Source organism: Ambystoma mexicanum, chromosome 5q (assembly GCF_040938575.1).
Source record: "Ambystoma mexicanum isolate Mex_15411 chromosome 5q, UKY_AmexF1_1, whole genome shotgun sequence".
NCBI lineage: Eukaryota > Metazoa > Chordata > Amphibia > Caudata > Ambystomatidae > Ambystoma > Ambystoma mexicanum.
Genome location: NC_090933.1, coordinates 890,373,275 through 890,388,923, shown reverse-complemented (window position 1 = coordinate 890,388,923; position 15,649 = coordinate 890,373,275).

Sequence of the window (15,649 nt, the reverse complement as noted above, 5' to 3'; positions counted from 1 at the left end):
TTCAAAGTTGTTGTTTAAGTGGAAGACAATTTAGTTAAGGCAATATTTTTCAGTTTCTTTCCATTGCCTTTGGTTTTGAGGAAGGTGTTTATCCTGAACTACTTGGACGGATCTTTCTATAGATAAGGCTTGCTCAGATTTTATGGTACTTACACTCATATCCATAAGGCTTATATGTGGGTCAGGCACATTATAATGACAATAAGCCAGTACCTGTTTTGGTAACCTAAAAAGGTTCTTCCTTTCAGAGGACAAATACTGTGTCGCACCCATGGGATCTCCTCACCATCCTGGGCCTTGTCTCCTCCCAGGTGATCCTCCCACAGTACACCACCCCTAAGGTCAGGATCAGAAAACATCTCCCTTTCCCCGGCCACCTGGGAGGAGACTTTAGGCAGGGTTTTAGTGAGGGATACATAGGATTCTCCACAGCCCTTTGAACACAGGCTTGGGAACTCAACTTAACTGATGTGTTTTGACCAATCTATGTACAGTGTTTGTCGTTAAGCTCTGGGATCTGATATTTCTTTTGTTCCTTTTTCATGACCTCACTACTGCAATTCACTCCTGGGAACATGTTTGCCCCCCTTGCCTTAACCAATCACTGCACAGCATTCAGTCTTACTGTGGGAAGTTGTAGCTTGGTATGTTTGCACCTCTTTTCAAGGGCCTGGCTGCCATTTTCTGTTGAGGGGGTGAGGGCTTTCATGCTTCAGAGATGGCTAACTGGGTCTCAAGTCCTACAGTTGTTATTCATTCGATTAGTGTAAAGATTCACTGCCACTTGCTATCACTATGAGTGCCCCCTTAATGCTAACTTGACTACTGTTAACTGCTACTATACTCATTGAGGATATGTGGTTATGTTCAAAGGTAAGATCTATGTTTTATGGCTTGCTTGTCTCTATGAGATATGGTTTACTGAATTATGGCTACTAGTGTCTTGTTGGGCCTCCACAGAGAAGTATATATGTGTGGGGCTGCTTTCTTTATGCTGTGTGCCTTTTCACAGTGACTTTCGAAGCTTGTATTGTTGTGCATATTGTGGTTTTTTAATGTACTCCCAAACAAGTGAGTGGCTTAATTTCCATTGCTATAGTAGTTAACACTGGGTTTAGACACCATAGAAACCATCCTGAATTGTATGGCTGTAACCCAGTGGTTCTCCTCAGACATCGGAGACACTTCACATATTCTTGCAACCACTCTTACTGCATGCCCGCAGGAAGATGAGGGGCACATTATGTTTGCGTACAGTGCTTGCTTCACAAGGCTCTGCACACATTACAGGCCCACCAGATGTTCTTATGATGGCCAGCCTGTTGGCCCACACGAACATCGGAGAAATGGTCATTCATCTGACACTTGCACAGAGAGTTCATTGCTCCTTGTAGTGCAATGTTTGTTTCCAGCCAAGTCAATCCCCATCAGCACAAGCAGGGAAATGGCACCACATTCAAAAGTGTATTTGCTTCTCTTACTTTCAGGTGAAACCCAATTGCCATGCATGAGGCAGCCTGGTCTGTTTTGATGAGTGAAATAAATTTCAAAATGGTTTTCCAGCATTTTAAGGCTTGAAGCAACCCCAAAGGCCCAGAGCAGAAAGATGATGAAATTATGTTCACGACCCTCAATCACGTACATCTGCAGGTACAAACCCTCCCAGAAAGCCCAACACCTGGGTATGGGTTATAGGTCTATATAGATGCCTTGAGAGCCAGACACATTTTGTAGGTGTTTAGAGTAGTAGCTGGAGATAGATGTTTGGAGAGCAAGGAACAAATTTTGAGGAGGTTGGAGAGAGCAAGGAAACATTTTGAAGGGGTGAATGAGGTTGCAACTAAGAGGGAGAAGAAACCATGAGGAGGTGGGTGGAACAGCGTATCAAAGGGCAGGAGAAGATTCTCAGTAAGTGGAAGGAGCAGAGAAGGAAATTGGTTATACACATAAGGAAGGATTGTTTTGGAGGCAGCAGGAGGAGATTGGAAGAGATCATCAGGAGGCTAGTTAGACCCTGGGCAGGAAGATAAGAAAAGTATGAAAGGGCACACTTAGCTCAAGGTAAGGGTTACAGTATATAAGATCACAAGGGATCAAGTCAAACGGGGTGGAGGAATGAGCATATGGCATCAAGCACATACAAGGCAAAAGAATGAGTACAGAGGAGTTGAAGAGGATGGTCAGTACTCTTGGAACTTGGAAAGGGAGGATACAGGGCCTGCTAAAGGCCACCTGTGAAAACTGGGGAAGATATCCCTGCTGGCTCTGTATGAGCTTGGACGAAACATCAATACTACTTGCAGCTCATAGCAGAGAGGAAGGGACATCTACAAGAATGTCCAGAACAAGTGGAGGTGGTCATGTCCCACTGACAGCAAGAGACTTGCAAGTCAAAGGAGAGCACTCTAAACCTTTTTAACTTTAAGAAACTCAGACACAACTGGAATTGTTAATAACACATTCACTTTTGACTTTTGCCCTGTAGAGAACATTTGTATTATAAATTTAACGTGAACATTGTGAACATTGTGTGTAGCCTCTATGAGGAATCTATTCAGTTATATGATAGAGGGTGTCAGATGTGAAATATACAAAGTCTGTTCCAAAGGCCTACCCAAAGCAGCCTATCCCTATTATCTGGGTCATCCAAATTTCTAAGATGGCTCAAGAAGCCCCCCGCACACAGCATAGATTGGGGCGCAGAGTGTGAACCAGATGGACCTTCCACCAATGCGGTGAGCCCTACTTCCCACTGGTCTAAGCGAATCAATGGAAGAATCACTCCCAATTCCAGCCTAGTATTGAGGTTTTGCATTGACTTTGGGGGCTTGAGTGGTCAACTGAGGCTTCTGGGGGTCAGTGATGGAACTTCTGGCTCAAAGTCATTGACAGTCCATGTAGGGAGACACATAGCCCAAATGATGTATGTAGTACTGAGTGTCCAGCTTGTGAGCCAGAGCACTGGATAGCAGACTCCTGTCAGACCCAGGTTCACCTCTGATCAATTAAATGACCCCTCTTTGTGGCATGCTTTTGATGCCACTGTAACCACAGATGAGAGCAGACAGAGAACAGGGCCCTCATGTTTTGATAATGACTTATAAATGATGTAAAAAGAGTTGAGATATGCAGACTAGATATCACTTATTTGGTACCTGCATATTTATGGAAAGCTCTCTGGATCTGGCCCACTTGCTTCTTTCAGCAGGACACTAAGGAATGACTAAGACCTATGATCATAACCTTAGACAATTATTTTGGCCAGGTATCCACCAACAAATTTAGAAGAAATATTTGTAGTGCCCACTCTGCAATAAATTCTCTCAGAATGATGTAGCTAAGGTTCTTCTACAGCTGGTATCTAACATAGAAATACCATTCCTAGGATTGGGATGGGCATTGTGGGTCCTTTGAATCTATTAAAAGCTGTGAAATGTTACATTTTAGCCCTAATGGACTATGTTACCGTTATCTGAAGTTCTTCCCTAAGAGGGCCAACACAACAACAAGCATTTTGAAACATCTAGCTACGAAATGCACATGGGTGTAGTTGTTACGCTCACCTGGCATCCGCGGGGGAGCCACACGATACTGGATGGAGGTCTAAGCGCTATCCCGGACCTCTCTGCTTGCTTATGTGGCAGACGTTGGGTAGCACCTTAGGTTTTTGTGCGTTGAACTCTCCGTCCTGCGTCTCTGTGCAGGGGCGCGTGGTTGGTGTGGGCATTCCCAGGACCTAGTTGCTTCATTGGCCCGTGTGCCCTTATGTTGGGTCCAGACCGGCTGTGACTCCGACTCTGCTTGCTGTCTTCCAGGTGAGTTATAATGTCTTTTCTGTCTTTATCCTGTCTCTTTCTTTCCCTCCGTTTTCTCTGTCTTCTCAGCGTCTTGCTCCACTATGCTGTTCCCTAACAATGTCTCTTTTTGTTTTCACAGGGATGGTTGCGATCTCGGAGTTGCCGCGCCGATGGCGAAGAACACAGTGTGTTATTGATGTGCGGAGCGCTGCGCTGTTCATTGGTGTTAATTGCTAACCTGTGTTCTCTTCTCTTCTTTGTACAGGTTGCGGTGATGTTCCAGAGTGATGAGCGATCGTAGCGCTGCTTGCCCAGGTAAGTGCTTTGTCAATGCTGACCTTGTTCCTTTACCTTTGCAGGTTGCAGCGAACTGCGGAGATGGGCGAGGTAAGCGAAGCGCAGGATGGATTCAAGACCAGTTACTTCACAGGTAAGTGTTCTTGCTCGGTAATGCTGTTCGTGTTCTTCCAGGTTATTAATGGAATCCGGATCTAGGGCTTCAGGATCAGGCCGCCGGAGAAGCAGATGAGCAGGAGCTGGACACGGAGAGCATTACTCTGCAAGAGTGCAGAATAACGTGAAGTGTGTTCTGCTGTTTCGGTGTGGTTTAATAGCCCAGGTAAAGTAGTTCCAGGCCAAGTAGTTCCAAGCCCAGGCAGACCCAAAACACTAGACCGCATGACTTGGTTCTAAGGAACTGAGCTGTGTAATAGGCCTCCATGTTGGATTAAGGTCCAAAACTGGTATTGCTTTATTCCTGATGAGCCTGGCGCCAAAGGTGCCAGGACTGACTCCATGTATGTTTCTGATGGAGTTTTAAGGCCCTTGGGGCCAGTTTGAAGGGCTTTAGCCCCACTGCTGCCAAGAGGCTATTATACCTGAGGGGGCAGGGGAATGGATCGTGACAGTAGTCCCTGAAGGAGATTCACACAGACCAGATCACCCTCTTTATGTCAAAGCTCTTGTCTGAGTTGAAAGAGCAGCAATAAATACAAAACACCTCTGTATCACTCGCAGAAAAATGGCCTATTGGAGATATTCAATCAGACCCTAAAGAACTTCCTCGAAAATGTGCTTTTTGAGAATATATGGAAATAGCATAAACATCTGCCATAGGTCCCCTTCACCACAAAGATAACACCCCATGGTTCCAATGGATTCTTGCCGTTTAGGCTGGGAAATACAAGGGGGCCAAAAAAAGAGGATCTCCAGAGATTGTCCACATCACACTGGAGAGACTCTGCTTGATATTGAAGTTTGGCATCAGCATCTACAGACCAGCAAAGAAAAGAAGAAGCTTTCCATGTGTTTTCTTTAAACGCCAGCGAGGGCTCCTTGAGGAAACCACAACTGTTCTGAGAAGTGAAATAAAACCAACACTTAGATATTTACATCTCCAGGAGCTAACCGTCACAGAAAGCCCAACCACAGGGAGGAGTTACCAGGCTATATAGGTCCTGAGAGGCAGTCAAGCTATGTGGATGTTTGGAGTAGGAGCTGGACACAGATGTTTGGAGGATGTTGGAGAGTGAGGAAAGAGTTTAGAGGAGCTTCAAGAGAGACAAAAGAGTTTGGAGGAAGTGACTTCCATCACGTTGTCAGCTGCAGTAGCCACCTTTTCCCGCCAACCTGTAAGCTCCATCTTGCAGTACCAGTCACAAGCACTGTGCCACAAACCCCCTGTCGCTTCCAGCTCTGCCATTTCCATGCTCAAATCCTCCCATGTCATACAAATTCCCCTGTTTCTGCTCTTCTTTCCCCGTCTGTGTTGCTCAGGATCTGCAGTGGCACCACTATCCATTGGACCACGGAATAGCCATGTCTGGGACACCCTTTCCCCTTACAATCATGCTGAGGAAGTCTCCATTGCACCCTTCTGGGGAAGGGGATATGCCAGACACTCAAACACATCAAGCATAGGAGGCAGGAGAGGATCAACAATGTAGCAGAATGGCAGCACTTGGTGCATGGCATTTACTCAAGGGTAGCAAGACGGTTAGGCAGACAGTACATGCACATGTCCATGGTTACAGATGAAATCACTATGGTGTGACCGGGGGACAGGGTTATGGCTCAGGCATTTTCCTCAGGGCAGGAAAGCATGCAGAGAGCCATGGTCCTCACAGCTGTCCAGGTGGATAGCTTATACTTAAAGTGCTGGTCTCTTATACAAGGGCAGCCTGTGATTCGTAAGTTTCAATGGTGTGGCAGTGCCAACTTCACCTTTCATCCTTGAAGGTCGATAACTCAAGGAGTATGGGATAATAATAGCACCTATTATTACACTGATTAGGAACAGAAGGAATCCAGAATTAAGTCATAGTACTATTTAGAACAGCTGTCTTCTTCCTATCATTATTTTCCTGTAGGTTGCATCTTATTATGTAAATACGCCCACATCTTATACTTTGGTACAGGAATAGCTATATTGTGTTAGGAGACTCATCACATTCTGTTCATATCCCAATGAGTCCAACTGTTATTGAGGTGGCCTGCAACTTGTTCTGAGGATCGGTCTCAAATGGTGGAAGCTGTAAGGCAGACTGTACCTTCAGCCAGGGTCTAAATGAGTCCTTCTTCTTACTCCTCTCAAAGTCATCGGATGGTCTGACAAAAGAGGGTCTCAACCCTCTTTTAAAGCCAAATAATATGATATGATAGGTTATTTATAACATGCTTAATACCCAGAGGTTTCTAAGCGCGGACCCGGGGATCAAACCTGTTGTTGCACGTCATCTTGCTTCCAAGGCGAGCACGTTGCCCCTGAGCTATCCTCCCGAGACTGTGCCCCAGTGGTTGGTGCAGGCTAAGCCTACCTTAAGGAACCAATCCTGGGTCCCCAACAACAATCTTCTGTTATGCGTGAGGCCATAATCAGAGTGATTTGCAACAGGAAAAGTAAGGGGTGACAACATGTACTACTAAGTCCCACCCATCTTCCTGTCTGTTGTGGATCAAAGTGTCTCTCTGGTTAATTGAGCTGTCTTTGACTCTTGATCAAAGCACAGGTCTCCCTTGAAGTTTGTGGCAAGAACAGACTTTCTGTCTCCATCAAATCACACCTCTGAAAGGGGGTCTCCCTGTGGGGGTTGCTTACTGTGAACAGTTGTCCCAGACATGCCATTCACTTCCCTTCATACAGAAGGGTGGTGGCTAGCTTCAAGCTGACACATTGCATATCAAAGAGGTTTTGGGTTTCCTGTCCCCTTTGTCAGTTCTGCAAACAGGCCCCTTTGCAGGCCTGCTTCAATTAACTCTCATCAGTATGCGCAGCCACCAGCAGAACTCAGACAAAAGAGAAGGGTTAGATCCATGGAGCCTTTGGTATTTTAATTAGGCTGGCCATGGCTGGAGGAAGGTGTTGCCTTCCCCTTTCCTTAGATGCTTTGATGTGCCCGTAGCTGTCAAATTACAGTTAAATGTGACAGGGAGGACTGCGCCTGTAGGCTGTGTCCCCCGGAGTACACATGGTTAGGTGTTTGTTGTGCAGTGAGCACAGGAAAATGTGTGCAGATTAGCCCCACACATTTTCTGAGCTTGATCTCCCATTAATTTTCATTACAAAATTTCAAAAAAGCCCAGGTGAGCACACACTCCCCATGCGGATGGTCGAATTCCTCACAGTCGCAATTACACAGAAAGGTAAACCCTGCAAACCCAAAAGGAGTGCAATAAGGCTCCATGATGGGGATTGCAGCGCTACCAGCCACTAGTAACATGGTGGTATTTGCTGCCAAAACGAGTGGCAGTAAAGAAAACGAATCTGAGGGATTTACGACTGGTACATCCAACAAACTCTTAATGCTGCCCAAGCCCCCAAAAATAGCATTTCATAGTGTTCTGTTCTCTTCGTAGCCACTGAGCTGGTCAAATAGCACAGCGAGTTGAGCGCTCGTTCTGACATCAGTGCCGGACTCAGGGTTGAATCCCGGCAGGACCATCTCAGACTTTTATCCTTCCGAGGTTGATAAATTGATTACCACACAGTGGGATAATAATATCAACTGTTAGTTCAGCGCATATACAACTAGATATTATGGAATTCGAACCGTGATATAAGTTAATCAATTATTGGTACAGCGCACGTTATTCCTCTGACTGGCTGAATTGTGAGACAACCGATCAAACTGGAACTACAAGTATCGTGCACAAAATAAAATACCCACAGAAAAGCTTAACAGATTGCAAAAGAAGGCCTTCTGACCATGCCCAGTGATTTTACAGCAAGTTGCCAAACAGCAGTTTAAAAAGCCCATGCCTGCCACAAAGAAACAAGGCATTTTTTTCAGAAACCCGAGGCCCCGCAAAGTTGAACTTTACACCGACCACAACCGGCTCCCAAGATATCCTGATACCCGCAAAGCGAAATAATTAGACACCAGATGAAACGATTGGACAGTAGGAAGAAAGGCCGTCCTCTGGTATGCGAACAAAGTGAGCAGATGTCATTCTGGGAGATGATTAGCCGATGACAGGACGTCACACACGCAGCTTGCGTTCCACGGACTGCAGATCAAAGCTAGTCGCCCCCATTGAGAGAAGCCTGAATAAAGTCACTCAGTGCATATGCCTCCTGTTGAATCAAAGATCTCGTCTTGCAATAAAGGCCAGTGCAGACCACAATAAATGACCATATCACCGGAAACTCGACACGAAGAACTATTTCTAATGTGTCATTTACTAAACCAAAGAAGAAACATGTATACCACTCAATCGTCAAAAAATGTACAATTTGGCTGTAGGTTTTCGTATGATACGTCTAAAGGAACAATGGCTGCTGATGTAATATTTACTTGGTGTCTTTTAGTTAGTGTAAGCAAACATTTAATGGCTAACAAATCCATTTTCCAAACGGCACCATTTTAATTCCTTTGTTTATTGCTCATGGGCAGGTCAAGTAATCCTTTGCTGAAAGATTCACGGCAATATATTTTAGCTGGCAACACATTTCTATTCTGATATAACATCGTTTTGTTTATTATATATTTTACATATTCATGTAGACCCATGTGCCACTGCAAAACATCGTCCTGGGTATTCAATCGTTGTAATTAATGAGGATAAGGTGATGAGAACATATGACACTCTGTCATCAGAGGTTAAAAAAGGTTCATAACATTCTATATTGCAACACAGCTTTCAAGTGACAACGACATTCAAGGGTATTTTTGAAAAGGATTAACCGTGTACTCTGTGTCGATCCATTTACACATGTTGCGCAGGAGCGAAGAGCTCAGGGCTGCATCAGGGAGGTACATCCTGGATTAGAAGAATTCTTGACACTATGATCATCAGCGCTGCTAGTCATATCAAAGGGAAAGAGGGCTCAGCTATTAGGAAACTAATGCAAAGACTAAAGGGAGGGCTTAACCTTTGACCGAATGGTGGTGAAATGGTATCACATGGCGGGGAACACGTCTACGAGGCCACGTGATGCCACTCACACTGTTGCTTTGGTTGGCATTACAGCTGCGTGTGAATTTCACTTAAATGGGCTCCTTGTTTTTTCAGTTAGAGATATGACATGGTGTTCATACCTTTCATGATACTGTACAGGATTGTAGTACATTTTTCTATGGAATTCACTGTGGTTCTATAAATGTACTTTATGCCAACACCAGAGTGTGGGTGTTAAGTCAGTGGTCAGTCTGTCTAGATGACAGCAGATATTTAGCCAATTTTTTAATGGTTACATTTGGTTGTAAGAAAATCCAGAGGAACTCACTAAATTGAACACTCAGTAGGATTGGAAACTGTGCACTGGACACCTGAAGATTAAAAGGGACCGATGCTTGGTGGGTTCTAGAGAAGGACCTTATCCTAACAAGCTCTGACATAAAGAAAAATAAAAGGAAAATAAGCAAGTGGAGCAGAAAAATGAACAAGACATCACTTAAGAAAATTTACCAAAGAAATTCAGGAATGGAGAGGGCACATCCATAGGTGAACATACACGATGTTTACCAGTGGAGGCTGACGGACTGCTCAACTTGCAGGGCATATATATCCGTCGCAAATTAAACCATGCAACCTAAGCAGCTATTATTGTTTACATGGGGCCTAATGGTGCGTTTCTACAGTGCAAGTTTTCACAGAATTTGGCCAACAAACAAATGTTTTAAGACTGTTCTTGAGGGCCGCTCGTGAAAAATTCCAGTTCTTCAGTCGCCATGGACGGGTGTGACCATCTCCCAGGGCATTTGGAGGGTGGGGTCTGCTATCAAAGAAGAGCATTGCATAAAAGTGGGTTGAATGGAGAAGGTAAATACAAATGATACTGTACAACAACCAGTGTAGAAACAGAACTCTTTCTTCAGTACAAATACATAGGGGATTATTTTCAGTGACCCGCTTGTGAATAATATGCTTAAACAATCGGCGTGACACATTTCTAATGTATTTTATGGCAGATCACTGCTGGTTTAATAATAGTATGGTGCTGAGTAGGCAGTTTAGCTCCCAGATCACTCTCTGACAAGCAGTTGCTTTCCAGGGAACTCTCATAAAAAGTTGGCTTGACCACTCACTCTTGTCATTGAGAGTTCTTCCAAAGAACATCCATTATGTCCCAATGGGTTCAAATTCACATTTGTCTTCATTCTCTTCGGAGCAGGTCATTGAAACTGCCCTCATGTGTGGCTGACCTAAGCAACGTGTTTAGTAGCAGCTTCAGACGACTAAGACTCACAATTTGTATTGATTTAAAATGAAGGCTTATTGTCCCACCCTGTCTAATATAGACAACTGGTCACTTCCACCACATAGTTCTCTTTTCCCTTCAGATAGGACGTTTCAGGAACATTTTGCACATTATTGCTTCACAGAACAATCACAGTGGGGACCTCATCTGAATCAGATGGTGTCCGGACAATTTTTGCCTGAGTTTTTACAGATGAAAAGAGTTGTTGGCCAATCTTACGCAAAATAAATTTCAACTTAAAATCACCAAATTGAAGATGGGAATGCTAGATCAAGCTTTTTCGAAGGCAAGTCCAGCTGTTAGCTGATATTTATTAGTAAACACTAGGGTTGTTTAGTCTCTTTGACAACACAGGAAGAACGTACAACCTTTGCAAATGGGCATTATTTCAAATGTTCCCTTTTCTGCATTGCATGTCACTTCGATCCATGCCTACCTTACAACTTCAACCATGTTTTGGAATTATCTCCTATTTTCCCACTGTTTCTTGCTCACAAGGTTGCCCTCCCAGAGGAAGTTTGGCAAGAAATATACAGTAGAGAAAATATCTCCCCACTTTTAATGAACTACCGTGGACCTAAATGTCAAAAGGGATTTCCCGACTGGCACATTTCTGATACCACTTTGGGATAAACAAAATGGCCCCAGTTACCACTGTGAGTAGGGACAACTCCTTTTTAATAAAGAATGGCTAGACACGACTGGTCCTCTCAAACACCTCAAACAATTTATTTCTTTATTTATGGATTTATAGGTGTTTTGTAAAGTGCTGTCTGTGAACCGGCCACTTAACTGCACCCAAAGCTGTGGAAGACATTGGGCCTCATTATGAGTTCGGCAGTAGCTGTGCCCGTATTACGGGCACAGCTACTGCCGAACTTGCTACCGGCACCCGCAAATGGGCCATTACCGGCCCATTACGAGTTGAATGGGCCGGTAATTGCCCATTCGCGGGTGCCGGTGTGGGCGGGCTCCCGATCCCCATTCTGCCCCATAGGGGAGCATGGTTGCACCGGCACCGTTGCTGCTCTGCACGCCTGGTCTGACCAGGCGTGCAGAGCGGCACCCGCGAGCAGAACTCGTGATTGCACCGGCACCGTTATTAACTCGTAATGTGGCGGTATGGTAACAACGGTGCCGGCAGCACCACTGGCGCCGTTGAAACTGTACCGCCACATTCGTAATGAGGCCCAATGTGCTGGATATCCACAAAAACATATTCTGAATCATGTCAAAGGAATGTGATCAAAAAATGACCCTGATAGGTTGTAAGTTTGGCCAAATCAACTTAATCATTGAGTCGACAAAGCCCAGGGCTTTACCGAACAGGTGGAGTGTGTCCTACATTGTTATGATATGATATGATAGGTTATTTATAACACGCTTAACACCCAGAGGTTTCTAAGCATGGACCCGTGGATCGAACCTGTGCTACTTTGTGTCGTCTTGCTTCCAAGGCAAGCACGTTGCCGCTGAGCGATCCTCTCGAGACAGCCCGAGATATGAAACACCAGAAAGGACACTTTGTTGGTGGGCCCATATGAATCTCTACCAGGTGTCCCATGGACCTATGCTTGAACCTGACCACTCTTGTGTGGAAATGGTTGCTTTCCTTGGCACATCTGACCACTGGAGGACAGGAAGTCCTCCCCAGCCTGCTTCAAGGATTAGTCGCAGGTCCCTCAGTGGCAGGAGTGAATCTTTCTGAAACTTTGAAATAAAGGAAACTGATCAATGATGGGGCTTTTCTGGAACAGATCTCCATGCTCTCCTCCCTGACTCCTCCTGTAACACCATGGTGCATGCATTGACACAACAGTGTGGCCCTGTCCATGTATGAAGAAGACTGAACCTTGTTATTGGAGACTTGATGGGAAACAACTATCTGCAAGCTTAGTGAACAGGACTAGTTCCTTTCAGTGCAAGACCAGTCTTCCCTGCTGTGGGAACCTTGAGTCTAAGGGTCCAGATGCAAGGTGTCTTTACATATAGATATAGCTATGCTGTGCTATACCCAAGCACGTTTCACTGCACTCCATGGATTGAAGAACTCCAAGGTCTGCCTGGGCTTCTATGTCCCATATTCACTTGTGTAGACTCCTGACTATCCCTACAGCACTAAAACCTAATGCCACTTTCAGCTCCAGGAATGGTATGCCATCGCCACAACAGCCTCTGACACTAGAAGCTGAGCATTTGACAATCAACATTGAAACCCACAAAAATAGTGCAGCAATGAATATAAAATGGCATTAATTGCAGTTTTCAGTGCCTGTGTTGTCTTTATTTTAACCGTGGTGTTGTCAATAGTGGTAATATGGTGTTGTGCTTTTTTGAAGCGGCAAGAGAGACTTAGCAACATCTAATTGAAATACATTTCTTTGACCATCTCGACAGACTCAACATACCTTACACCAACTTTGTCGACGATACACAGGTCCTCCTCAAACTCTCCGGTAACCACGACACTGACTCTACACTCATCAACCATGTCTTTAGCATCATACAAGCCTGGATGGCCACCACTCACCATCTCTGGATGAATGATGCAAAAACAGAACTCCTTATCGTAGGATCCCCCATCGCCTCAAGCTTCTCACCCCTGCCTTTGCCTCCTTCTGCAGAGATGGCAACACCATGCCCATCTCCAACCCTGTAAAAACGCTAGGCGTTTACCTGCAGGCAAAATTGAACATGCAAAAACACGTCAAGGCGATCTCCTCCTCCACAACTTACTCTACCAAATGCATTAATCTTTCCAGGAAATTCCTCACTTCCGATAACTGCCTTAACCTAGCCAGAGCCATCATAGGCTACAGATTGGACTATTGAAATGCCATTTTAGCTGGGACTTCAACCAAAAATCTTAACAAATTCCAACTGCTGCAAAACAGTGCCATCAGAGCAGTCTGGGGCTTGAGGCACTCCGGTCACATCTCCCACATCAGATGCGAGGCTCATTGGCTTCCCATCAAAGCCCGCATTGAGTTCAAACTCCTAGCCATCAACCATTGCTGCCTACATAACACTGCCCCCCATCTCACAAACCGTATCAATAAGAAACACAACTTGTGCAATCTTTGTTCCTCCACCACTTCTGCCTTGAGCATTCCCAGATTTACCAGACAAAGAACCGGGGGCTCCTGCTTCACCACCATCGCTCCCACACCCTGAAACGCCCTGCCTCGGCACATCCGAGATGAACCTGCCAACGCTATCTTCCGCAAGAAAGCAAAAACCTTTTATTTCAACAAATATCTGTAATGCACTGCCTTACCTACCATGTATCTGACTTTTGACCTCTGATACAATGTAACCACCATATTGCTATCATACCTGTAACTTTATGTTCTTCTAACTTTGTACTTTTAGCGCTGTGATACCTCTGGGTTTGTGCGCTACCAACTGATACAATAAATAAAATAGGATACCATTGTGGTTCTCCCTTTTCTCCTGGCCACTCTCTGATATCCCATTTCTTGCAGTTGCTCCCCCATGGTGCGTAAGAGATGGCATGCCACACTCTAAAGTACAGCCTCCTCTTCCATGTAGTGGGCTGTTAAGAGAGCCCATCAGGTCTTAACTCTCCCCGAAACTCAGTCCATTCACATGCCCCCAGAAATGTACAGTGCCGATGGAATTTAACTCGCCAATTCGGTTGCCCTCGTTCATTCCAATAATGCACAACCCGATTGGCGGGCAGGTCTATTGATTGAGGGTGAGCTCGTTTTGATGCATAGCCCTTCCATAAGACCTAAATAATTAATTAAGAGGGTGGTACAGGGACCCGGGAAGTGTATGTGCAGTTACTCCACTCTGAACAAACGTCCGAAAGATGTAAATGCTGACAGCGCTGCATTCCTTGCATGTAAGGTCCATTCAGTTTAGTGGTTCCTCTGGCACCAGAATGACTGTGCTAGTTTTTGCAGTCTAAGGACTCTTCGCCGCCCCTTTTATGTCTATTGGTGAGGTAGAGTATGTGGGAGAGCGTGAGAGCGGGATTCCTTGAATGTCTCCAGAGATACTCTAATGTACAAGTGGGTGGGAGAACCCCTGTGTCTGATTGTATTCTATATCGGTGCCTCGCAGCAATGCATCTTCCCTGTATAAAGGCCTTCGTCTGGTCACCAGCTCATGTAAATAGACCCAAGACCCCTGACATATATAGACAAAAAGAAAGCGAGTTTGACGTGTCACTGCTCTGTGGAATGTCAAGCCGTCCCATTTGGGGAATCACTTTCTTTAACATGCACATTTCTACCGTGTGTACTGCAGTGCACCCTATATCATTGTCCTTATTGGCACTACACGGTGCAAACACTTCACGTAAATCAGGATTGACACAGCTTTCAATGCATTATTTGCACTTCATAGGTCAAACACGTCTAAATACCTCCTGCCAAGTACGTATGGAGGGAAGCATTTAACATGAAATCCTATGGAATCTGCCGGCTCCCCTTAAATGCCAAGGCTTTTTGCATAGACTTGCATAATAGCCTGGTAGTGTGGAATCCATAGGAATCAAGCCCATGTTCACCAATCCAATGGCATTAGTTTTGTCCATGACCCTGCTCCACCTGCCAACAACTTCTAAATACCTTGACTGTTAAAAGTGATGTAAAACCATGAGTGCAACATTTACACAAGGCTTTACACCTTATTTAGCACTCCAGGGACTTGGTAAAAGTGGGCATGGATTTTGCAAATTAATCGAGTGATTTCATAATTGGTACTATTTTGGTGTTTAAGATCAATGCCCATTATACTAGTTAGCCCAGTAACTAGGGTTTGACTGGGCCATACATTTGGCCCCAATGTAAAAGTGGCCCTAGACTCAAATGACAATGTGCACTTTTTGTGAGAGACTGTTTGAGTACGACCCAAGAGGGAGTTTTTTGGTGAAATGTGTTGCAAATTGTGCATTTTAAAGAATATGTGTTCAGTAACAGTGGTCAAAACAATAACCTGCACATTAAAGTAACGATTCAAACTGGCCCACTTAGGACAAAACCCTTGCCCTCTTTTACCCAAAAAACGGGCCCAAACTATCATGTTGGGAGTGCACTTTTGGCATTGCTCCTTTGCCCTACAGGCCAGCACGAGCATGTCAGTAACTACTTCTGAATATTTCGTATAGAATTATAATCTAATA